Source organism: Gorilla gorilla, chromosome 4 (genome assembly GCF_029281585.2).
Source record: "Gorilla gorilla gorilla isolate KB3781 chromosome 4, NHGRI_mGorGor1-v2.1_pri, whole genome shotgun sequence".
Classification (NCBI taxonomy): domain Eukaryota; kingdom Metazoa; phylum Chordata; class Mammalia; order Primates; family Hominidae; genus Gorilla; species Gorilla gorilla.
The window spans coordinates 112,219,624-112,245,021 of record NC_073228.2 but is presented as its reverse complement, the minus strand read 5'-3'; the positions used below and the strand labels follow the sequence as shown (position 1 = coordinate 112,245,021).

The window sequence follows — 25,398 nt, the reverse complement described above, 5'->3', positions numbered from 1 at the left end:
CAGCCCGCCGCTGCACTGTGGGAGCCCTCCTCTGGGCTGGCTGAGGGTGGAGCCGGCTCCCTCAGCTTGCTGGGAGGTGTGGAGGGAGAGGCGTGGGTGGGAACCCGGGCTGCGCATGGCCCTTGCGGGCCAGCGCGAGTTCTGGGTGGGCGTGCGCTTGGTGGGCCCCGCACTCAGAGTGGCCGGCCGGCCCACAAGCCCCGGGCAGAGAGGGGCTTAGCACCTGGGCCAGCAGCTGCTGTGCTCGATTTCTCGCCAGGCCTTAGCTGCCTCCCTGCAGGGCAGGGCTCGGGACCTGCAGCCTGCCATGCCTGAGCCTCCCCCCGCCCTGCTGTGGGCTCCTGCATGGCCCGAGCCTCCCCAATGACGCCGCACCCTGCTCCACAGCGCCCAGTCCCATCGACCACCCAAGGGCTGAGAAGTGTGGGCGCACAGTGCGGAACTGGCAGGCAGCTCCACCTGCGGCCCCGGTATGGGATCCACTGGGCGAAGCCACCTGGGCTCCTGAGTCTGGTGGGGACTTGGAGAACCTTTATGTCTAGCTAAGGGATTGTAAATACGCCAATTGGCACTCTATATCTAGCTCAAGGTTTGTAAACACACCAATCAGCACCCTGTGTCTAGCTCAGGGTTTGTAAATGCACCAGTTGACACTGTATCTAGCTACTCTGGTGGTGACTTGGAGAACCTTTGTGTCAACACTCTGTATCTAGCTAATCTAGTGGGGATGTACAGAACTTTTGTGTCTAGCTCAGGGATTGTAAATGCACCAATCAGTACCCTGTCAAAACGGACCAATCAGCTCTCTGTAAAACAGATCAATCGGCTCTCTGTAAAATAGACCAATCAGCAGGATGTGGGTTGGGCCAGATAAGAGAATAAAAGCAGGCTGCCCGAGCCAGCAGCGGCAATCCGCTTTGGTCCCCTTCCACAGTGTGGAAGCTTTGTTCTTTTGGTCTTTGCAATAAATCTTGCTACTGCTCACTCTTTGGGTCCACACTGCCTTTATGAGCTGTAACACTCACGTGAAGGTCTGCAGTTTCACTCCTGAAGCCAGCGAGACCACAAACCCACCAGGAGGAATGAACAACTCCAGATGAGCCACTTTAAGAGCTGTAACACTCACTGCGAAGGTCTGCAGCTTCACTCCTGAGCCAGCGAGACCACGAACCCACCAGAAGGAAGAAACTCTGAACACATCCGAACATCAGAAGGAACAAACTCCAGGCACACCACCCTTAAGAACTGTAACACTCACCGTGAGGGTCCACAGCTTCATTCTTGAAGTCAGTGAGACCAAGAACCCAACAATTCCAGACACAGTGAGAGAGAGCAACCTTGTCTCATGCTGGTTTTCAAAGAGAATGCTTACAGTTTTTGCTCATTCAGAATGATATTGGCTATGGGTTTGTCATAAATAGCTCTTACTATTTTCAAATACATTCCATCAATACCTAGTTCATTGAGAATTTTTAGCATGAAGGGCTGTTGAATTTTGTCAAAGGCCTTTTCTGCATCTATTGAGATAATCGTGGTTTTTGTCATTGGTTCTGTTTATGTGATGGATTACATTTATTGATTTGCATATGTTGAACCAGCCTTGCATCCCAGGGATGAAGCCTACTTCATTGTGGTGGTTAAGCTTTTTGATGTGCTGCTGGATTCAGTTTCCTGATATTTTACAGAGGATTTTCTCATCAATGTTCCTCAGGGATATTGGCCTGATTTGTTGTTGTTGTTGTATCTGTACCAGGTTTTGGTATCAGGATAATGCTGGCCTCATAAAATGAGTTAGGGAGCATTCTCTCTTTATCTATTGTTTGGAATAATTTCATAAGGAATGGTACCAGCTCCTCTTTGTACCTCTGGTAGAATTCAACTGTGAATCCGTCTGGTCCTTGAATTTTTTTCGTTGGTAGGCTATTAATTACTGCCTCAATTTCAGAACTTGTTATTGGTTTGTTTAGGGATTCGACTTCTTCCTGGTTTAGATTTGGGAGGGTGTATGTGTCCAGGAATTTATCCATTTCTTCTAGATTTTCTAGTTTATTTGTGCAGAGGTGTTTATAGTATTCTCTGATGGTAGTTTCTATTTTTATGGGATCAGTGGTAATATTCCCTATATTATTTTTTATTGCATCTATTTGATTCTTCTCTCTCTTCTTCTTTATTAGCCTGGCAAGTGGTCGATCTATTTTGCTGATCTTTTAAAAAAAAAAACCAGCTCCTGGATTCATTGATATTTTGAAGGGTTTTTCGTGTCTCTATTTCCTTCACTTCTGCTCTGATCTTAGTTATTTCTTGTCTTCTGCTAGCTTTTGAATTTGTTTGCTGTTGCTTCTCTAGTTCCTTTAATTTTAATGTTACGGTGTCAATTTTAGATCTTTCCTGCTTTCTCTTGTGGGCATTTACTGCTATAATTTTCCCTCTACATGCTGTTTTAAACGTGTCAGAGATTCTGGTATGTTGTGTCTTTGTTCTCATTGGTTTCAAAGAACATCTTTATTTCTGCCTTCACCCAGTAGTCATTCAGGCACAGGTTGTTCAGTTTCCATGTAGTTGTGTGGTTTTGAGTGAATTTCTTAATCCTGAGTTCTAATTTGATTGCACTGTGGTCTGAGAGACTGTTTGTTGTGATTTCCGTTCTTTTGCATTTGCTGAGTGTTTTACTTCCAATTATGTGGTCAATTTTAGAATAAGTGTGATGAGGTGCTGAGAAAAAATGTATATTTGGTTGATCTGGCATGGGGAGTTCTGTAGATGTCCATTACATCCACTTGGTCCAGAGCTGAGTTCAAGTCCTGAATATCCTTGTTAATTTTCTGTCTTGTTGATCTGTCTAATATTGATAGTGTGGTGTTAAAATCTCCCACTATTATTATATGTGAGTCTCAGTCTCTTTGTAGGTTTCTAAGAACTTGCTTTATGAATCTGAGTTCTCCTGTATTGGGTGCATATATACTTAGGATTGTTAGCTCTTTTTGTTGCATTGATCCCTTTACCATTATGCAATGTCCTTCTTTGTCTCTTTTGATCTTTTTGTTTTAAAATCTGTTTTATCAGAGATTAGGATTGCAACTCCTGCTTTTTTTTGCTTTCCATTTGCTTGGTAAATATTCCTCCATCCCTTTATTTTCAGCCTATGTGTGTCTGTGCACATGAGATGGGTCTCCTGAATACAGCATACTGATGGGTCTTGACCCTTTATCCAATTTGCCAGTCTCTCTCTTTTAATTGGGGCATCTAGCCCATTTACATTTAAGGTTAATATTGTTATGTGTGAATTTGATCCTGTCGTTATGATGCTAGCTGGTTGTTTTGCCCATTATTTGATGCAGTTTCTTCATAGTGTCAATGTTCTTTACAATTTGGTATATTTTTTCAGTGGCTGGTACTGGTTGTTCCTTTCCAAGTTTAGTGCTTCTTTCAGGAGCTCTCATACGGCAGGCCTGGTTGTGATAAAATCTCTCAGCATTTGCTTGTTTGTAAAGGATTTTATTTCTAGTTCACTTATGAATCTTAGTTTGGCTGGATATGAAATTCTGGGTTGAAAATTCTTTTCTTAAAGAATGCTGAATATTGGCGCCCACTCTCTTCTGGCTTGTAGGGTTTCTTCTGAGAAATCTGCTGTTAGTCTGATGGGCTTCCCTTTGTGGGTAACCCAACCTTTCTCTCTTGCTGCCCTTAACATTTTTTCCTTCATTTCAACCTTGGTGAATCTGATGATTATGTGTCTTGGGATTGCTCTTCTTGAGGAATATCTTTGTGGTGTTCTCTGTATTTCCTGAATTTGAATGTTGGCCTGTCTGGCTAGTTTGGGGAAGTTCTCCTGGATAATATCCTGAAGATTGTTTTCCAACTTGGTTCCATTCTCCTCATCACTTTCAGGTACACCAATCAAACGTAGATTTGGTCTTTTCATATAGTCCCATATTTCTTGGAGGCTTTGTTCATTCCTTTTTATTCTTTTTTTTCTAATCTTCTCTCTTTCTTTCATTAAGTTGATCTTCAATCACTGATATCCTTTCTTCACCTTGATCAATTTGGCTATTTATACTTGTGTATGCTTCACAAAGTTCCTGTGCTGTGTTTTTCAGCTCCAGCAGGTCATGTATGTTCTTCTCTACACAGGTTATTCTAGTTAGCAATTCATCTAACCTTTTCTTCAAGGTTCTCAGCTTCCTTGCATTGGGTTAGAACATGCTCCTATAGCTCGGATGAGTTTGTTATTACCCCCCTTCTGAAGCCTACTTCTGTCAACTTGTCAAACTCATTCTCCATCCAGTTTTGTTCCCTTGTTGGCGAGGAGTTGTGATCCTTTGGAGGAGAAGAGGTGTTCTGGTTTTTGGCCTTTTCAGCCTTTTTGCACTTGTTTCTCCCCATCTTTGTGGATTCACCTACCTTTTGTCTTTGACGCTGGTGACCTTTGGATGGGGTCTTTGAGTGTATGTGCTATTCCTTTCTGTTTATTAGTTTTCCTTCTAACAGCCAGGACCCTCTGCTGCCGGTCTGCTGGAGTTTGCTGGAGGTCCACTCCCGACCCTGTTTGCCTGGGTATCACCAGCGGAGGCTGCAGAAGGGCAAAGATTACTGCGTGTTCTTTCCTCTGGAAGTTTTGTCCCAGACGAGCACCTGCCAGATGCCAACCAGAGCTCTCCTGTACAAAGTGTCTGTCAGCCTCTAGTGGGTGGTGTCTCCCAGTCAGGATACATGGGGGTCAGGGACCCACATGAGGAGGCAGTCTGACCCTTAGCAGAGCTTGAACACTGTGCTGGGAGGTCTGCTGCTCTCTTCCGAGCCATCAGGCAGGGATGTTTAAGTCTCCTATAAATCCCAGACTGGGGCTGCTCCCTTTTTTTCAGAGATGCCCTGCCCAGAGAGGAGGAATCTAGCAGTCTGGCTACAGCAGCCTTGCTGAGCTGCAGTGGGTGCCACCCAGTTCAAACTTCTGAGCAGCTTTGTTTACACTGTGAGCATAAAACCACCTACTCAAGCCTCAGCAATGGCTGATGCCCCTCCCCACCACCAAGCTTGAGCATCTCAGGTCGACCTCAGACTGCTGCTGTGCTGGCAGCAAGAATTTCAGGCCAGTAGATTTTAGTTTCCTGGGCTCTGTGGAGGTGGGACCAACCAAGCCAGACCTCTTGGCTCCCTGGCTTCAGCACCCCTTTCCAGGGGAGTGAATGGTTTTGTCTCGCTGGCATTCCAGGCACCACTGGGGTATGGAAAAAAATATAACTTCTGCAGGTAGTTTGATGTCTGCCCAAATGGCCGCCCAGTTTTTTGCTTGAAACCCAGGGCCCTAGTGGGGTAGGCCCAGGAGGGAATCTCCTGGTTTGCAGATTGCAAAGATCTGGGGACAAGCACAGTATCTGTGCCAGAGTTCCTCAGGCTCAGTCACTCACGGCTTCCCTTGGGTAGGAGAGCAAATTCCCAAACCCCTTGTGCTAGCCGGGTGAGGTGACAACCCACTCAGCTTCAGCTCGCCCTCCATGGGCTGCACCCACTGTCCAACCAGTCCCAGTGAGATGAACTGGGTACCTTAGTTGGAAATGCAGAAATCATTCGCTTTCTGAATCGATCTCGCTGGAAGCTGCAGACTGGAGCTGTTCCTATTTGGCCATCTTGCCAGCAATCTCTCTTTTTTATTGACACATGGTCTTGCTTTGTCATCCAGGCTGGAGTGCAGTGGCACAATTATAGCTCACTGCAGCCTCAAGCTCTGGGGCTCAAGCAATTATCCCAACTCCGCCTCCTGAGTAGCTGGGACTGTAGGCATGCGCTACCATGTTGGACTTTTTTGTTGTTTTTTTGTAAATAGAGGATGTCACTATGTTGCACAGGCTGGTCTCTAACTCCTGGCCTCAAACAATATTCCCACCTCAGCCTCCCAAGTTCTAGGATAATAGATGTGAGCCACTGTGCCCAGTTTAAAAGTTTCTTAATGCATATCCTCAATTCTGTACTATCAGTGAATTTCTACCCTGGCTACACACATGAGGGTAAATGTCACCAGGGGATATTTTAAAATATAGTACTAGATTCCTACCCCAGATCAATTACATCAAAATCTCTGGCCTGGAGTGAGTACGTGTGTGTGTGTGTGTGTGTGTGCATTTTAAATTCCTTCATATGAGATCATACTTGAAAATCAATTACCTACACTGATGAGTTAGCTAAATAAGAGAAATTGATTCTTCTTTTCCTCTAGTTACTTAGTCACAAAGCCCTAAAATTGATTTTTTAATACTAAATTAATGTATTTACAAAATCTTTACATTGAAAAAAACTCTTTTCTTGAGGCATTTAGATTTCAATACCACAGTACATTTAGAAAACCTGTAATTTTGATACAGTAATTTATTTAATACTTCTTTTTCTTTCTCCAACATTTCTTTTTTACCCTCTGAAGTATTTTATCTTAATTATTGAAGGTACTTGGAAATGGTTTAGAAAATCTTGCATGAAGACCTTTCTTTCTCTCTACTTATTTAATGTAACTTCTCTGAACTTTTTTCTCTTGTTGTACCGGCTCTGAGGCCTGTTGCCCTTTCAGTAGCTTAGTTTAAAAGGTCAATGATGGGGCTCAGAACATCCTACCCCAAAATATGATGCCTTGGTATGATGTATATTTTAAACTGAAAGAATTTGAGAAAACTAAAGGATCACGAAAGTCTCTCTGACCTTTTCCCACCACTCTCCCCTAAAGCACGTCATAAAACCTAGGAAGGATTTTCTGACCTTTTCCTGAAGCAGGTCATAAGACCCTCATGTGAGCGATGTCCTCCTATACCTGGAAGAAAGGAGCATCCAGGAGCCAATCATTATCTGGAATGACACAATCCTTAATGCCATAATCCCAAATGCTGAAATCCTAAGTGATTATAATCCTGAAAATATAAGTGTGGAAAAAATCATTTAAAAATTTCTTTAAGAGATATTTATTTACATTTTTTAAAGGGAATTTATTTGAAAAATATATAAAAATGTAACAGAACCCTTCATAGGCCACTTGATACATTAAAATAGCCAATAATAATATACATATTTTTGTAAGCATAAACATTGAGGTACATTAACCACAGTTGCACAGGTATAACAGTTATGGGTAGATGAACCATATTCATAAAGAATTAGGTCAAAAAGGGAACTGTACAAACACATATTACTATGGTTGCTAGTTGTGTGCAAACTGCTTTGTAACTGCAGTTATTTGAAATACCATGACCAACAACCTAAGTCTTTTGACAAGATTGATCAAAAACTGTGATGGGGCCAGGTGCAGTTGCTCACACCTGTAGTCCTAACACTGGGAGTCTGAGGCAGCAGGATCCCTTGAGGCCAGGAGTTCAAGATCAGCATAGGTAACATAGTGAGACCCTGTATCTATGAAAAATTTAAAAATTAGCTGGTCATGGTAGTGCATTCCTGTAGTCCTAACCACTGGCGAGGCTGAAGTGCAAGGATCCCTTGAGCCCAGCAGTTCAAGGCTTTAGTGAGCTGTGATCTAGCCACTGCACTTCTGTACTTCAGCCTGGGCAACAGAGTGAGACCACATTGCTAAAAAACAACAATGAACAAACAAAAAACTACAATGGGTGACCAACACATATGCAGTTGCCCCAAAAGCCAACATCTCCAGAAATTTTATCTTTCACAAATGCATGTGTACAAAACAACATCTCTTCATTTATTGAGGAAGTTTCAACATTTTTATGTATATACACAGTGCTTACACACAAAGTGTTGTGATAATGCACTTTCATGCAGTCAAATTTGTGAAAAAAATGCATAAAACGAATGAGAACTCTCTAAAAGTCTCTACATACTTGATACCTCCAGTATTGGAAATGATGTTAAGATGATATACATAGCATAGCAAATTTCTTTGCTAGGTTTCCAGGTATTCCTTAATTCAGTCAAGTTGACGCCTAAAATTAAGTCCACAAGTCCACCTCTTCTCAACTTGGCACCCAAATTCATCTCCTAAAACCGTACTTAATTTCAAAGACAATAACAAGGTAATAGCTCTGCCTAACATGATGCAACTATCCTGTGATTGTGATTTTGGGGATTTTGGATGTTAGAGATTTTAAACTTTTGGGATTTTAACATTCAGAATTATGGTGTTCAGGATTGTGTCTTCCAAGATTATGATCCAAACCTGGAGCCCCCTTATCTCCAGAGACACAAAGATGCCAAGAAGAATTTAAACAAAGAGGCCTTGCTAAGTTTTCCGCAGTTTATTACCATTAGATTATACCCGTTTTGTCTCATCATATTTAACTTCATGAAATCTACTATAAAGAAACATTCAGGCCTGGCATGGTGGCTCATGCCTGTAACCCAAATGCTTTGGGGGGCTCAACGTGGGAGAATCACTTGAGGCAAGGAGTTGGAGGCCAGCCCAGGCAACATACCAAGACCTCATCTCTTCAAAAAAAAGTTTAAATCAGCTGGGAGTGGTGGTACATGCCTGTAGCCCCAGCTACTTAGGAGGCTGAGACAGGAGAATCTCTGGAGCCAAGGATTTTGAGGCTGCAGTGAACTGTGATCACACCATTGCACTCCAGCCTGGGAGAAAGAGAGAGATTAGAAAAAAAAAAGAGAGAAAGAGATTTAACTGTCTTTTTGGGTCTTCATTTCTTCATAAAGGCTCTCTTGTCACGTAAAACTTACTAAGTGAATTTGTATGCTTTCCTTCTACTAATCTCTCTTCATCAGTTTGATTTTTTAATTGTATTTTAAGTTTAATATGTTTAATATATTTATTAATATATTATATATAACATATAATGTTTTAATATATTTTATTATATTTTAAGCAGAATGTGCAGGTTTGTTACATAGGTATACACGTGACATGGTGGTTTGCTGCACCCATCAACCTGTGACCTACATTAGGTTCAGTTTGATTTTTAGACCTAGCCAGGGAACCTAAAATTGCTAGGCAAAACCTTTCCTCTTCTACATCAGATTGGTGTAATCCATATCCTCAAACATCTTAGGAAATTTTTACATAAATTTACTCTTTATTTCCACTAAAATTATTCTCTTTGTGTTGTCTTTTGTTATTTTATTTATTTACCTGTAGTTTTTCTGGCTTTGTTTTTAAGACTTTTCATGGAGCTTCTCTAATCTCCCCAGGAGTATTTTTATTTCCTCCTACTCTTAAAGACCCAAGACACTATGCTTTTAAGTAAGTTCTACCATTTTATTCATTTTAGCTTTGCAGATCTTAAAGAGTCTTTGTGAAGAATTTAGGGGTTCTGGAAAATTATTTAGGAGAATTTTAAGAAGAAATTATTCTTTCATTTGCCAGTTTTATAGTCTTAATTGCCTTAGTGGGTTTTTTTTTAAAATGAGAGGCTTCAAAGTAATTTGATTTTTCCTTTACTTCCTATTTTCTTTCTTGGCAGCCTGACTGTAAAAATAGAAGTTGAAAATTTCAGATGAGGCTCTGAGGAATTCTTTAAGCTGCCCTTGAATCTACTTCTTTCTCTTCTATCTAATAGAGGTTTTCTTCCCACTGTGGGGTAGAAAGAGTTTTTAATGAAGTTTTCTCCCTCTCCTAGTAGCCTAGTTTTAAAATGAAGGGTGGATTTCTTAAACATGAAAATTTTCCAGAGCACACTTCTTCTTCACCTTTAATAGATGCTGGCTTCTTGTAAAAAATCTGCTTTAGCATCTTAAAGGCACTGGGGAATTAATTATTGAGGAAGCTCTGCATGGAGCTATAGTCTTCTTTTCCACTTCAAGTACCCTGTTCTTTCTGCAAGCCTGAGATGGTGTTCTCTGATGAGGAACAACATCATGTTATGAGAAGTGTTGACTGAACCTAGCTCTGCCTTGTGGTTGTGAAATTGAAGTGAGATGAGAGAACATGGGTTTTAGAGTCAGAATACAGAGTTTGAGTTTTCTATCACAATCACCTGTTAACTGCATATTTATAATAGATTCACTTAGTCTCTTTCCGCCTCATTTCCTTCATCTGTTGCTGAGGGAATCATATCTATTCCCACAGAGTTGTTGGGAGAATTAAATTTTATGATGATGGGGTTCAGGCTGAATATTTTTGGCTGAAGGAATTTGAGAAAACATCAGAAACAGGAAGGTCACTCTCACCTTCCCCTTGCCCCTCTCCCCTGAATCAGGTCATAAAACCTCCTTTGGGAGGTCTCACCTCCCAAAGACCCTCATGTGAGAGGTGTATTCCCTTTACCTGGAGGGAAGGATCATCCTTGTCTCTGAAGACAAAGAGATATAAAAAGTAATCTGAAAAAAAAAAAAAAAAAGGCCTTGCTAAGTTTCCCCCAGTGTATGACATAAGATTCACTCTCTTTACCCAGTCATATTTCTCCATGACTCACCATTCTTCATTGAAACTACAATTTTAAAAACTCCGGTTTAACTGTTCCTTTCGGTCATTTCCTTACAAAGGCTCCCATGTCACATTTAATTTGTATTAAATAAAGTTGCATGCTTTTTTCTTGTTGCTTTGTCAGTTTTCCTTTCAGACCCAGCCAGGGACACATGCAGCTCCCTCAAGCTTTACTTTTGCATTCAAAAGTGTTGGTTAATTTGGACAATTTGTGTTAAGCTACTTCCTCTTCATCTCCTTTCTTGCCCAATCTTAAAAGAATGAGGAAAGAAGTAGATTTAGTAAATAGCACTAGGGCTGTTCTTTGGAAAAATTGTAAAGTAGGTACTTGTGTTTAGGTTCTTCAGTGACTTTCTGTGCTGTCCCCCAAATTTCCCCATGCCTCCTGCCTCTCCCGGTTTCTTGCTCCCTCTGCAGGAACCAAGTGCCACACCTAGCTTTCTTTTTCAATTTTTAGATTCAGGAGGTACGTGTGCAGGTTTGTTACCTGGGTATATTGCATGATGCTGAGGTTCGGGGTATGACTGATTCCCTCACCCAGGTACCGAGCATAGTACCTAACAGTTAGTTTTTCAACCCTTGTCTCTCCTCTCCCCCTCTTGTAGTCCCCTGTGTCTGTTGTTCCATCTTTATATCCATGAGTACCTGATGTTTAGCACCTACTTTCAAGTTAGAATATGTGATATTTGGTTTTCTGTTTCTGTATTAACTTGCTTAGGATAATGGCCTCCAGCTGCATCCATGTTGCTGCGAAGGATATGATTTCATTCTTTTTATGACTGCATGCATTCCATGGTGAGTAGTACCACATTTTCTTTATCCAGTTCACCGTTGATGGGCACCTAGGTTGATTCCATGTCTTTGCTATTGTGAATCGTGCTGCAATGAACATGTGAGTGTGTGTCTTTTTGGTAGAAATATTTGTTTTCTGTTGGATATATACTTAATAGTGGGATTGCTGCGTCAAAAGGTAGTTGTAAGTTCTTTGGGAAATCTCCAAACTACTTTTCCATAGTGGCTGAATTTAAATTCCTACCAACAGTGTGTAAGCATTCCCTTTTCTCTGCAGCCTTGCCAATATCTTTTGTTTTTAGACTTTTTAATCATAGCCATTCTGATTCCGACGTAGCTTTCTAGGACAATGATTCACAATGTTTTCAAACACTTTTGTTTACTTATTCGTTAAAGTAAATATGAAAATCTATGAACATTCTTTCTTATTTTTGACAACTAAAATTTTATCATGTATTTTTAAAAGTGTATTTATTGTTAATAGAAGATACAAAATCTTACATATTTTTTACATAAACTGGGATGATTGGGTAAAATTGAAATCAATCTTTCAAGATAGGATTTGATGAAATGGTTCTAAACTACATTTTTGAATAAGTATATCCCATCTGAGGAAGTGATGTTAACTTTTTATCTGTGGGTTTTATTTCAAATACTTGATAGCGTCATGACACATTCTATTTGCATTTAAAGGAATAGGTATCATCATCTACACTACCTATCCTATTCTGAACTCAGAGCATTTCAACATAGGTCAAAACACCTTATTTCTCAGACCAAACTTTACCTTTAACAGACATATGCATAAGACATATGTGCGTTAATTAATCATTGCAAAAGGTTTTCTTGAACAAAATAAACTTTATATTTCTATTTTTGGTTCCTCAGAGATATTTAGGCTCCAGAGTCAACTGTTGTAGTGAGATTTGGGATGAGAGATGGGACATCAGTGTGCCCTTCTTATGGACTACTGGGAAGTCAGGCATTATAGGCAGATCAATTTTAGGAGAAGGTGCTTAGGAGGTTGATATCCCTTAAAACTATTCATTTAAGTGTATATATTGTCATTTTTTAAAACCTTACATTTATTTTAAGCTTTACTTATATATATGAAATAAAAGGATTCATTCTGTTTAAAGAAACTTCAAGTACCATCAAGCTGGTGAGTCAAAGAACTTTGGAAGGTACTAGAAGTTGTCCATTGCTGTGGAAATTACTCAGTGATGGCTGTCATCTACTGCACACAAGTAAGCTTTACCCTAGTTTTAGATTCTTTAGAAAATTCCACATTTAATAGCTTTATTTCTAGACAGACTTTCTATTTTATTTCTGAGCTATAAAAATTTAGATGTGTTTTTCAGGTTTCTTATAAAAGTGATTTTTCTCTTTTCTGTTTTACATACACTCATATTTTTGACCTTAAAAATTATATACTTTTTTTTTGAGACAGAATCTTGCTCTGTCACCAAGACTGGAGTGCAGTGGCGCGATCATGGCTCAATGCAGCCTCAACCTCCTAGGCTCAAGCATCCTACTGCCTCAGTCTCCCAAGTAGCTGGGACTACAGGTGTGTACCACTGTGCCCAGCTAATTATTTTATTTTATATTTTTGTAGAGACAAGGCCTTGATATGTTGGCCAGGCTGGTCACGAACTCCTGGGCTCAAGTGATCTTCCTGCCTTGGCCTCCCAAAATGCTAGGATTACAGGCTTGAGCCACAATGCCCAGCCAAAAATTATATTCACTTAAGAAGATGTCAGTACATTTTCTTGCATATTTTTGTTTTAAATATATAAGTGAATATGTTACTTAAGAGATTTCAAATGGCAGTAATTTTTTTCTTCTGCCACAAGTTATTATTTCTTCTTCCAGTAGCCTAAAAATAAAAACCCAGTATAATATTGTAACAAATTATGATTTAGACAGAGGATGGCAAACTACAACCTGTGGGTCCAATCCAGTCCAACTCAAGGCTTCTTCTTTTTTTTTTATAAAGGGTCTCTCTATGTTGCCAAGGCTGGTCTCAAACTCCTAGCTTCAAGCAATCCTCCCACCTCAGTCTCCTGAGTAGTTGTAGCTAAGATTACAGGCGAGAGCCATCACACCTGATCCAAGGCCTCTTTTTGTATGACCCATGAACTCAGAAAGGGTTTTACATTTTAAAATGGTTGGGAAAAAGGGTGGGGCCATGGTGGCTGACTAGAAACTGTCTTGTTCGGAGGCTCCCATCTGAAAAAAACACAATAAGTGTGTGAATCCTTCACTGGCAACCAAGATATCCAGGTTCTCTCATCAAAATTGGCTAGAAGGCTGATGTGACCCATGGAGAGAAGGAAGAGCAGTGTGGTACGGCAGCCCACCTGAGAGCCATATGGGGAAGGGGAACCCCCTCCTCCAGCAAACTGCTTTTTCCACGGAACTGTGCAACTCACGGAATCAGAAGACCCAATGCAACCAGGGCCTAGCGTCTCAACCCTGGAACTTGCAGATTCTTACAGCCTCTCAGCTGGAATCTGCTTAAGCCTACCGAACTCCTTGGAGGAGGGATGACCAGCACCAGCTGTCTGCTGTCTAAGCTGTTTGAGCTCTTTGGGGAAGAGGCAGCAGCCAGCACTGGAACTTGCAATTGCCTACCATGCTAAGCTCCCTGGATGGGGGAAGGGCGGCACCCATTTCTACAGCTCCAGGCTGTGCTTTTCCCCTGCTGAAACCAGGGAGGCTGGACAGCTTGGTGCCAAGACTTGTCCCCACAGTCCAACAGACCAGCTATGACAGTCTGCATCCAGAGTGTCTCTTCAGGCCTAATCCTGACCCATCCTTCCTCAGTGGGTGGGGTTTCCCTGCAAGATCGCCAATAATTCCAGCCAGAGGCTCAGAGAGCTGGAGCCTCTAGGGGAGGGGGTGGCAACACTCTCAACACTCTCTGCAAACCAGCAGACTTAGCCTCTCCTACTGGTAGTTCTGAGGAATCCGGGTAGCCCAGTTGAGTGCGCTTCCCCCCAGTGAAACACACCCTCTCAACCAAGGGAAAAAGTATTGTGTTAAATGGGTCCTGCTCCCTGTGCCACCCAACTGAATGAGACACTCCAACAGGGATTGTCAGACACTTTATACAGGAGCGATCCTACTGGCATCTGGTTGGTGCCCCTCCAGGTTAGAGGTACTAGAAGAAGGAGCAGGCACCCATCTTTGCTGCTCTCCAGCTTCCTTGAATGACCTCTCCAGGCACGGGAGTGAATCAGATGAATAGGGCCTGAATTGAACTACCACCAAATTGCAGCAGCCCTACAAAAGAGGGACCAGACTATTGAAAGAAAAACAAACAAGCAGAAAGTGACAACAACAGCATCAACAACAACAACAACAACAAAAAGGCCCCCACAAAAACCCCATCCAAGGGTCAGCAGCCTCAAAGACAAACTAGACAAACTCGTGAAGATGAGAAAAAAATCAATGAAAAAATGCTGAAAAACCCAAAAGTCCAGCATGCCTCTTCTCCTCCAAATGATCGAAATGTCTCTCTATCAAGGGCACAGAGCTGGACAGAGGATCTGATGAACGAATGGACAGAAATAGGTTTCAGAAGATGGGTAATAAAAAACTACAATGAGCTAAAGGAGCATGTTCTAACCCAAGGCAAAGAAGCTAAGAAACTTGATAAAAGGTTAGAGGAATTCCTAACGAGAATAACCTGTTTAGAGAGGAACATGAACGACCTGATGGAGCTGAAAAACACAGCATGAAAACTTCGCGAAGCATACACAAGTAGCAACAGCTGAGTTGACCAAGCGGAAGAAAGGATATCAGAATTTGAAGACCACTTTACTGAAATAAGACATGCAGACAAGAATAAAGAAAAAAGAATGAAAAGGGATGAACAAAGCCTCCAAGAAATATGGGACTTCATAAAAGACCAAACCTATGATTAATTGGAGTACCAGAAGAAGATGGAGAGAATGGAAATGAGCTGGAAAACACACTTCAGGATATTATCCGGGAGAACTTCTCCAACTTAGCAAGACAAGCCAACATGCAAATTCAGGAAATACAGAGAACACTATTAAGATATTCCATGAGAAGATCAACCCCAAGACACACAATCATCAGCTTCTCCAAGGTTGAAATGAAGGAAAAACTGTTAAAGACAGCCAGAGAGAAAGGCTAGGTCACCTACAAAGGAAAGCACATTAGACTAACGGCAGACCTCTCCTCAGAAGCTCTACAAGCCAGAAGAGATTCTGGGCCAATATTCAACGTTCTCAAAGAAAAGAATTTCAACCCAGAATTTCATATCAAGCCAAACTAAGCTTCATAAGCAAACCAGAAAGAAAATCCTTTACAGACAAGCAAATGCTGAGGGATTTCATTACCATCAGGCCTGCCTTGCGAGAGATCCTTAAAGAAGCACTAAATATAGAAAGGAAAAACTGGTAACAGCCACTGCAAAAACACACCAAAATATAAAGACCAATGACACTATGAACAAACTGTGTCAACTAGTGTGCAAAATAACCAAATAGCCCCATGATGACAGGATCAAATTCACACATAACAATACTAACCTTAAATGTAAATGGACTAAATGCCCCAATTAAAAGACACAGACTGGCAAATTGAATAAGGAGTCAAGACCCATCAGTGTGCTGTATTCAGGAGACCCATCTTATGTGCAAAACACACGCAGGCTCAAAATAAAGGGATGGAGGAAAATTTACCAAGCGAATGGAACACACAAAAAAGCAGGGGTTGCAAACCTAGTCTCTGATAAAAGAGACTTTAAATCAACAAAGATCAAGAAAGACAAAGAAGGGCATTACGTAATGGTAAAGGGAACAATTCAACAAGAAGTGCTAACTATTCTAAGCATATATACACCCTATACAGGAGCACCCAGACTCATAAACAAGTTCTCAGAGATCTACAAAGAGATTTAGACTCCCACACAATACTAGTGGGAGACTTTAACGCCCCACTGTCAATATTAGACAGATCAACAAAACAGAAAATTAACAAGGATATTCAAGACTTTAACTCAGCTCTAGATCAAGTGGACCTAGTAGATGTATACAGAACTCTCTACCCCAAATCAGCAGAATATACATTCTTCTCAGTGTCACATGGCACTTATTCTAAAATTGGCCACATAATTGGAAGTAAAACACTCCTCAGCAAATGCAAAAGAACTGAAATCATAACAAACAGTCCTTCAGACCACAGTACAATCAAATTAGAACTCAGGATTAAGAAACTCACTGAAAAACCACACAATTTCATGGAAATTGAACAACCTGCTCCTGAATGACTCCTGGGTAGATGATGAAATCAAGGCAGAAATCAAGAAGTTCTTTGAAACAAATGAGAACAAAGAGATGACATGTCAGAATCTCTGGGACACAGCTAAAGCAGTGTTAAGCGGGCAGTTTATAGCACTAAATGCCCACATCAGAAAGCTAGACAGATCTCAAATTGACACACTAACATCACAATTAAAAGTGCTAGAGAGTCAAGAGCAAACTAATCCAAAAGCTAGCAGAATATAAGAAATAACTAAGATCAGAGCAGAATTGAAGGAGATAGAGACACAAAAAAACCCTCCAAAAAATTAACAAATCCAGGATCTGGCTTTTTGAAAAAATTAACAACATAGATAGACTACTAGCTAGACTAATAAAGAAAAACAGAGAGAAGAATCAAATAGACACAATAAAAAATGATAAAGGGGATATCACCACTGGCCCCACAGAAATACAAACTACCATCAGAGAATACAATAAACACCTCTACACAAATAAACTAGAAAATCTAGAAGAAATGGAAAAATTCCTGGACACATACACCCTATCAAGACCAAATCAGGAAGAAGTTGAATCCCTGAATAAACCAATAATAAGCTCTGAAATTTAGGCAGTAATTAATAGCCTACCAACCAAAAAAAGCCCAGGACCAGACAGATTCACAGTCGAATTCTACCAGAAATACAAAGAGAGGCTGGTATCATTCCTTCTGAAACTATTCCAAACAATTCAGAAGGAGGGCCTCCTCCCTAACTCATTTTATGAAGCCAGCATCATCCTGATACCAAAACCTGGTAGAGATATAACAACAACAAAAAAATTTCCGGCCAATATCCCTAATGAACATCGATGCAAAAATCCTCAATAAAATACTGGCAAACCAAATCCAGCAGCACATCAAAAAGCTTATCCACAGTGATCAAGTGGGCTTCATCCCTGGGATGCGAGGCTGCTTCAACATATGCAAATCAATAAATGTAATCCGTTATATAAATAGAACCAATGACAAAAACCACATGATTATCTCAATAGATGCAGAAAGAGCCTTTAATAAAATTCAACATCCCTTCATGTTAAAAACTCTCAATGAACTAGGTATCAATGGAACATATCTCAAAATAATAAAAGCTATTTATGACAAACCCACAGCCAATATCATATTGAATGGGCAAAAGCTGGAAGCATTCCCTTTGAAAACTGGTAAAAGACAAGGATGCCCTCTCTCACAACTCCTTTTCAACATAGTATTGGAAGTTCTGGCCAGCCCAATCAGGCAAGAGAAAGAAATAAACGGTATTCAAATTGGAAGAGAGGAAGTAAGTTGTCTCTGCAGATGACATGATTTTATATTTAGAAAGCCCCTTCATCTCAACTGAAAAATTTCTTGAACTGATAATCAACTTCAGCAAAGTCTCAGAATATAAAATCGATGTGCAAAAATCACAAGCATTCCTTTACACCAACAATAGGCAAGCAGAGAGCCAAATAATGAATGAACTCCCATTTATGATTGATACAAAGAGAATAAAATACCTAGGAATACAGCTAACAAGGGATGTGAAGGACCTCTTCAAGGAGAACTACAAACCACTGCTCAAGGAAATAAAAGAGAACACAAACAAATGGAAAAACATTCCATCCTGATGGATACGAAGAATCAATATCATGAAAATGGCCATACTGCCCAAAGTAATTTATAGATTGAATGCTATTCCCATCAAACTACCATTGACATTTGTCACTATTTTAAATTTCATATGGAATCAAAGAAGACCCCGTATAGCCAAGACAATCCTAAGAAAAAGAACAAACTGGAGGCATCATGTTACCTGACTTCAAACTATATTACAAGGCTACAGTAACCAAAACAGGATGGTACTGGTACCAAAACACACACATAGAACAATGAAGCAGAACAGAGACTTCAGAAATAACACCACACATCTACAACCATCCAATCCTCAACAAACCTGACAAAAACAAGCAATGGGGCAAATGATCTCCTGTTCAGTAAATGGTGTTGGGAAAACTGGCTAGCCATATGCAGAAAACTGAAATGGGACCCCTTTCTTATCCATTATACAAAAATTAACTCAAGATGGATTAAATACTTAAATGTAAAACCCAAAACCATAAAAACCTCAGAAGAAAACCTAGGCAATACCATTCAGGACATATGCATGGGCAAAAACTTAATGAGAAAAAAGACAAAAGCAATTGCAACAAAAGCCAACATTGACAAATGGGATCTAATCAAACTAAAGAGCTTCTGCACAGCAAAAGTAACTATCATCAGAGTGAACAGGCAACCTACAGAATGGGAGAAAATTTTTGCAATCTACCCATCTGACAAATGTGTAATATCCAGAATTTACAAGGAACTTAAACAGATTTACAAGAAAAAAACAACCCCATCAAAAAGTGGGCGAAGGATATGAACAGACACATCTCAAAAGAAGACATTTACTTGGCCAACAAACATGAAAAAAAGCTCCATATCACTGATCATCAGAGAAATGCAAATCAAAACCACAATGAGATACCATCTCACACCAGTCAGAATGGCGATTATTAAAAAGTCAAGAAACAATAGATGCTTGCGAGGCTGTGGAGAAACAGGAATGCTTTTACACTGCTATTGGGAGTGTAAATTAGTTCAAACATTGTGGAAGACAGTATGGCGAGTCCTCAAAGATCTAGAACCAGAAATACCATTTGACCCAGCAATCTCATTACTGGGTATATACCCAGTAATATATAAACATACAAAGGAATATAAATCATTGTACCGTAAAGACACATGCACACATATGTTTATTGCAGCACTATTTACAATAGTAAAGACTTGGAACCAACCCAAATGCCCACTAATGATAGACTGGATAAAGAAAATGTGGCACATATACATCACGGAATACCATGCAGCCATAAAAAGGAATGACTTCATGTCCTTTGCAGGGACGTGGATGAAGCTGGAAACCATCATCCTCAGCAAACTAACACAGGAACAGAAAACCAAACACTGCATGTTCTCATTCATAAGTGGTAGATGAACATTGAGAACACATGGACATAGGGAGGGGAAGAACACACACCAGGGTCTGTTGGAGGGTGGGGGGTGAGGGGAGGGAACTTAGAGGACAGATCAATAGGTGCAGCAAACCACCATGGCACACATATACCTAAGTGACAAACTTGCAAGTTCTGCACATGTATCCCATTTTTTAAATAAAAGAAATAAAAAAATGGTTGGGAAAAAAATAGTAATATTTTATGACATGAAAATTATATAAAGTTTCAATTTCAGGGTCTATAAATAAAGTTTTATTGGAACATAGCTATGCTCCTTTGTTCACACATGTCTATGGCTATTTTTATACTACAGTGGCAGAGTTGAATAATTGTGACATAAATTGTATGAACCAAAATGTCTAACATATTTACATCTGGCTCTTTACAGAAAATGTTTGTTGAACTTTTATGTCAGCTAATTATTGTAAGATTAAGAGCATGCCTCAGGGTGGGCACAGTGGCTCATGGGTGTAATTCCAGCACTCTGGGAGGCCAACGTTGGAGGATTTCTTGAGCCTAGGAGTTTGAGACCAGCCTGGGCAACATGGTGAAACCCTGTCTCTACAAAAAAGTATGAAAATTAGCTGGGCGTGGTGGCATGTGCCTATGGTCCCAGCTACTTGGGAGGCTGAGGTGGGAGAACTGCTTGAGCCCAGGAGGTGGAGGTTGCAGTGAGCCAAGATTGTGCCACTGCACTCCAGCCTGGGTGACAGAGCAAGACTCCGCCTAAAAAAAAAAGGAAAAGAAAAAGAAAGAGCATGCCTCAAGGCAGAAATAAAACGACGCATGCACGTGTCAGAGGCATTTGAACTAGAGTGACTCCATCTTGAATCGGGGCTGGGTAAAATGAGGTTGAAAAGTACGCAGCTGCATTCCCCAGGAGGTAAAGCACTCTTAGTCACAGGATATTTATGGTTAAGGGAACAGATTAATAATGTTTACCAAACAGACCCAGGACTTAACAGACCCAGGAAATGTCTTTATGTTCTGATATCTTAAGAACAAAAGCACTCTTAGTTTAAGAATAGGTTTTGCTTTAAAGATAATAATATAAATTCTTGTGGAAGACACAGTTACACAGAGACACCGCTGATAAGAACAGGATTTAGTAAAAAAGCTGGACAAAACGTGTCAAAACCAAGAGGGTGATGAAAGTGACCGCTGCTCGTTATACGTTAATTATAACGCATTAGCATGCTGAAAGACACCCCCACCGGCACCATGACAATTTACAAATGCCATGGCTAAGTCCAGAAGTTACCCTACATGGTCTAAAAGGAAGAGGAACCCCCAGTTCCCTGGGAATTCCCTTCCCCTTTCCCAGAAAACTCCTGAATAATCCACCCCTTGTTTAGCATATGATCAAGAAATAATGATAATAACAGCCAACCAGCAGCCTTCGAGGCTGCACTGCCTATGCAGTAGCCATTATTTCTTTACTTCTCTAATAAATTTGCTTTCACTTTGCTCTGTGGCCTCGCCCTGAATTCTTTCTTGTGTGAAATCTGAGAACCCTCTCTTGGGGTCTGGAAAGGGCCCCCTTTCTGGTAACACAGGGACTGAGTTGATTTTTAGCATTGGTCTTTTTAAAAGCAGGGCCCAGTTTGAAATGGTATTCCTTCTAGTGGTTTCCCACATCATTCAGAATGAATTCTGAAGACATTACTAGAGCTGAAGAAAGTCACTCTTGATATTGCCTGTAGCTACCTCTCAGATTTCTACTATACTTTGCCCTTAGTCACTCTGCTCTAGCTACACTTCCTCCTTACTGTTCTGGGAGTTGTACCTCAGGGCCTTTGCACTTACTGCCCTCTCCCCGGACCCCATCACCTTTCAGCATAATCTGCTCACTCATTGCATTCCTCAATCTGTCCAAATGTTACCTCATCAAGAGGCTTCTGTTACTTACCTTATCTAAGATAGCCCCAGTTCCCAAAACACATACTCTTGTTTTCCAAAAGGTTAGCTCCCTCACCCAACCCTCCCACCCCTCACTGCTCACTGGCTGCCCCAAGAAACAGGCACTTTGACAGTTTTATTCAATACATCTTAGAAGTGTTTGGTTCAGAGTAGATGCTCAAAAATATGTGTTGAATGAATGAATTAATGAATAAATACATGATCCTATATGTGAGTTACTGCATCAAATAGTGATTCATATCTAAAATGCTGCAAGTTACATTGACAAAATAAATGCATGCACGTATGTACTACTCTGCTTTGTTGATGAAAATATTTAAGGCAGAAAAAAAGGAGAGTAACCCACGTCAATCCAGTTGTGGCTGAAATTGAACTACTATTGGCTAGACTGGTGGCATAACAGGTGATAGCTCTGTACAAGATGAAGCCAGTTTAGAAGGATCACGTGAGCATGAAACAAAGCGGCCTGTGAGCTGTCTGGAGCAGAACCAACAGTGATTGTGCACCTGCTGGTTGTGTGTTAGTGGTCCTCACTTACAGGAGCTCATTAACCATGGAAGAGCTGCTGGGCTGGCCTTTTCACAGATATGGAAATTAGCTCTCAGAGAGAAAATTTGCTTTAACTTTCTCTCATTTATGCAACTACAACTACCGGATTTTGTAAATAATAAAATTGCCAAGTGGGAAAACAAAACATTGGTGGTGTTTTGCAAAAATAAAATTATGCTTGATTTATTGGAATTCTTCAAAGGAGAAAATGTGGATGAAGAGGAATAAGGGCTGAAATTATAGTTTTTTTGTTTTTTTTTTCAAAATTCATTATGGAAATAAGACAGGGAAGGAGGTGGGATTTTGTCCAAAACTGAAAGTTGGCCTGGAGATAGGAAATAAATAGAGTAGATAAATGAGAAGTTTGAAGGGTTGATTTAGTAATTAATGGTAGAATCAGTCTTTTTAGCATCTTTATAAACGATGTGAAGAAAGCCTTATCAGAGAATCATTGGCTTTAATGACTTTTCCTTTGTATAGCTGGAAGGATTTAAGATAAGAAACTGCAGTCACTGAGTTGTTAATAAATTTTTCTCTACCTGAGGCATTTTGAATAGCTGACTCTGGACCAATCAAATGCATGTTACCATCCAAAAGAGAAAAAGGAACTTTGTGTGTGTGTGTGTGTGTGTGTGTGTGTGTGTGTGTGTGTGTGTGAGAGAGAGAGAGAGAGAGAGAGAGAGCGAGACAGACAGGCAGACAGAATGGGATGGGGGTAGTGGGAGAAGTAACTGAAGGTGGAATTGAAATGGGAACTTTTGAAAAACAGGGCCAGAGTGTGTTTTAGCTTAGAAACACTACTGATATTTTTCTAAGTGATTACTGAATCCCCTCCCTAGGAAATTCTGACACGAGTATCAAAACAAGAAAACTCTTTTCCTACACTTTTGTAAAACCATGTGTTAATACACTTGGAATATTGTGTATTTTTTATTGTTATTTGTGAATAATGGGAATGTTGAAGGGCAACTACCTAAACTCACTGGAAGGACATGGGTAAGAGGTGGCTGCTTATATGGCTTGAAAGAGCATGAAAACACTAGGTTGAGAAGAATAGAAGAATGTAGGACATAGGGTGAGGACAGCATAGTGGCTTTTGTCTAGTAATTTTTGCCAGTCAAGATCTGCTAAGGCTTACGTATCTGTTGCTGGTTCCCTGGGTTTACATAACCTGGATTTATTATAAATTGCCTTCTCAAAATCATCTCTCATTTCAGTCTCAGACCACCACCACACAGTATCAGAAGTGTATCTAATTAACAAAGGTTAATTGTTGTCATTATCATTACCATACTTAAAACACACAGTCAGCTGCTCCATTCTGTGAAGGCGTCCCAAAAGATCTCCCCCTCCCTCCACAGGATTCACTGATCCATTTTCTCTGGTTTTCCAAAGCACTTGTCTTTTTTTTTTTTTTTTTTTTTTTAATTTTTAGGTTCAGGGGTACATGTGAAGGTTTGTTAAATTGGTAAATTCATGTCACAGGGGTTTGTTGTATAGATTATTTCATTGCCCAGGAAGTTATGCCCAGTACCCAATAAGCTTAATTATATCACACTTGTCAATTTTTGCTTTTGTTGCCATTGTTTTTGGTGTCTTTGTCATGAAATCTTTGCCCATTCCTATGTCCAGCATGGTATTGCCTAGATTGTCTTCCAGGATTTTTAGTTTTGGGTTTTACATTTAAGTCTTTAATTCACCTTGAATTGATTTTTGTATATGGTATAAGTGACACAGGATTTTTTTTGGTGCTGCTTCCCAGTCAGAAATTTCCGTGGCTTGGCAGCACTCCTGTCTGGGCTTTGCTCAGCTCTGGGCTTGCCACTAGACTTGCGCTGCCCACTCGGCCCTGGCAGGCTGTACTTGGCTCGTGCTACCAGCCTGGATCTCATGCCCACTGAGAGTGAGCCAGGCGTGCTGGCTGCTGCAGCAGGATGGGTGGCCCCAGGTGCTGGCTCTGTGTGAGGCTATGGCTGGACCAGGCATACCACAAGTAGCTTCTTCCCTGAGTGCTGGTGTCTGGACAAGCAGAACACGGTGGTTACCAAAAAACTTGGAGACACCAGCAACCATGGAACCCCAAAGGGGGTGTTAGTGTGTTACAGCTCTGGCTCAGGGAGTCCCGAGGTCTGGGCCCCAGAAGGGTCACAGCTCATCGGTGCTACAGTTCCTTTTGTACCCACTGTTCCATGGTCCTGGGTTCTTGTCCCACATCCAAGGAGAATGAGGTTACACAGACAACCAGAGAGTGAGAAAGGTGGAGAAGTTTTATTGAGTGACAGAATAGCTCTCAGCAGAGATGGACCAGAAGTGGGTAGTCCCCAACCTGAAGGTGGATTGTCCCCACCCAAAGGCAGGTAGTATCCCCATGTGGCTGAGTGTGAGGTTTTTATAGGCTCAGAACTGGGGAGGTGTGGGCTGTAGGTAGCCTTGAAAAAGGCAACATTTGATTGATTTAAAAGCATTATTCAGAAAGAACCAATTGGGAAAGAGCAGGCACGAAGTTCTCATTCTGGTCGTGGACTCCATCTGGAACCAGCCACCTGCAAGGATCTGGAAATTTATAAGCAAAGAGCAGAGTGAGGGAGTCATTGAATGAAAATTACTAAGAGAATATATCAAGTTAGGGAGATTCTTGCTAAACTGATCAAATAGGATTCTTGCTAAAGACAGGCCAAAGACTTACACCTCAAACATGAAGGATGGGTATCTTGGTCAGATCTCAAACATGATCAAATATCAAGAGTGGGTGGGTGAGGATTCTTGCTAAACTGACTTAGCAGGATTCTTGCTAAAACTATGGGCTAGGCAGTCCAAAGACATAGTGGCGCCAAGATTAGGGCTTAGCTGAAAAGAGGACTCAGAGGAATTCGAGTAAAGTTTGCTCAAGGAGAGAGTCTTTGTCAAGATAAATATATCGATGAAAAGAGTCAAACTCCGTAAAATATTTGAAGAGATTTATTCTAAGTCACAATGGCCTGTGACCCAACCGCAGGAAATCTTCAGAACATGTGCCCAAGGTATTCAGGCTACAGCTGAACAATTTAGGGAGACATAAGACATCAAGTTAGGGAGACGTAAGACATCAATCAATACATATAAGATGTACATTGGTTTGGTCCAGAAAGGTGGACAACTCAAAGCAGGAGCTTCTAGGTCATAGGTGGATTCAAGAATTTTCTAATTTACAATTGGTTGAAAGGATCAAGTTACTGTCTAAAGACCTAGAATCAATAGAAGGGAATGTCCAAGTTAAAAGGTTGTGGAGACCAAGGTTCTCATCATGCAAACACAATCAACAGAAGGGAATGCTTCTTATAGAATTAGAGACTCTGTTCTACCAGTCTTAAGGTCTCTGTTTTAATGTTAATGCTGGTCAGCTGTGCCTGA

At 40.8% G+C, this 25,398-nt stretch overlaps 1 protein-coding gene across 1 annotated transcript in view; it reads right to left on the bottom strand.

Moving 5' to 3' along the window:
* Window positions 1-24,254: 24,254 nt before the first annotated feature.
* The window catches only part of LOC129533858 (collagen alpha-1(III) chain-like), a 36,766-nt gene continuing 35,622 nt past the window's right edge, over window positions 24,255-25,398 (bottom strand). Inside the window, exon 4 of the mRNA XM_063705975.1 lies at window positions 24,255-24,561. The gene's annotated coding sequence lies outside the window, so the exon portion shown is untranslated. The remainder of the gene's footprint in view (window positions 24,562-25,398) is intronic.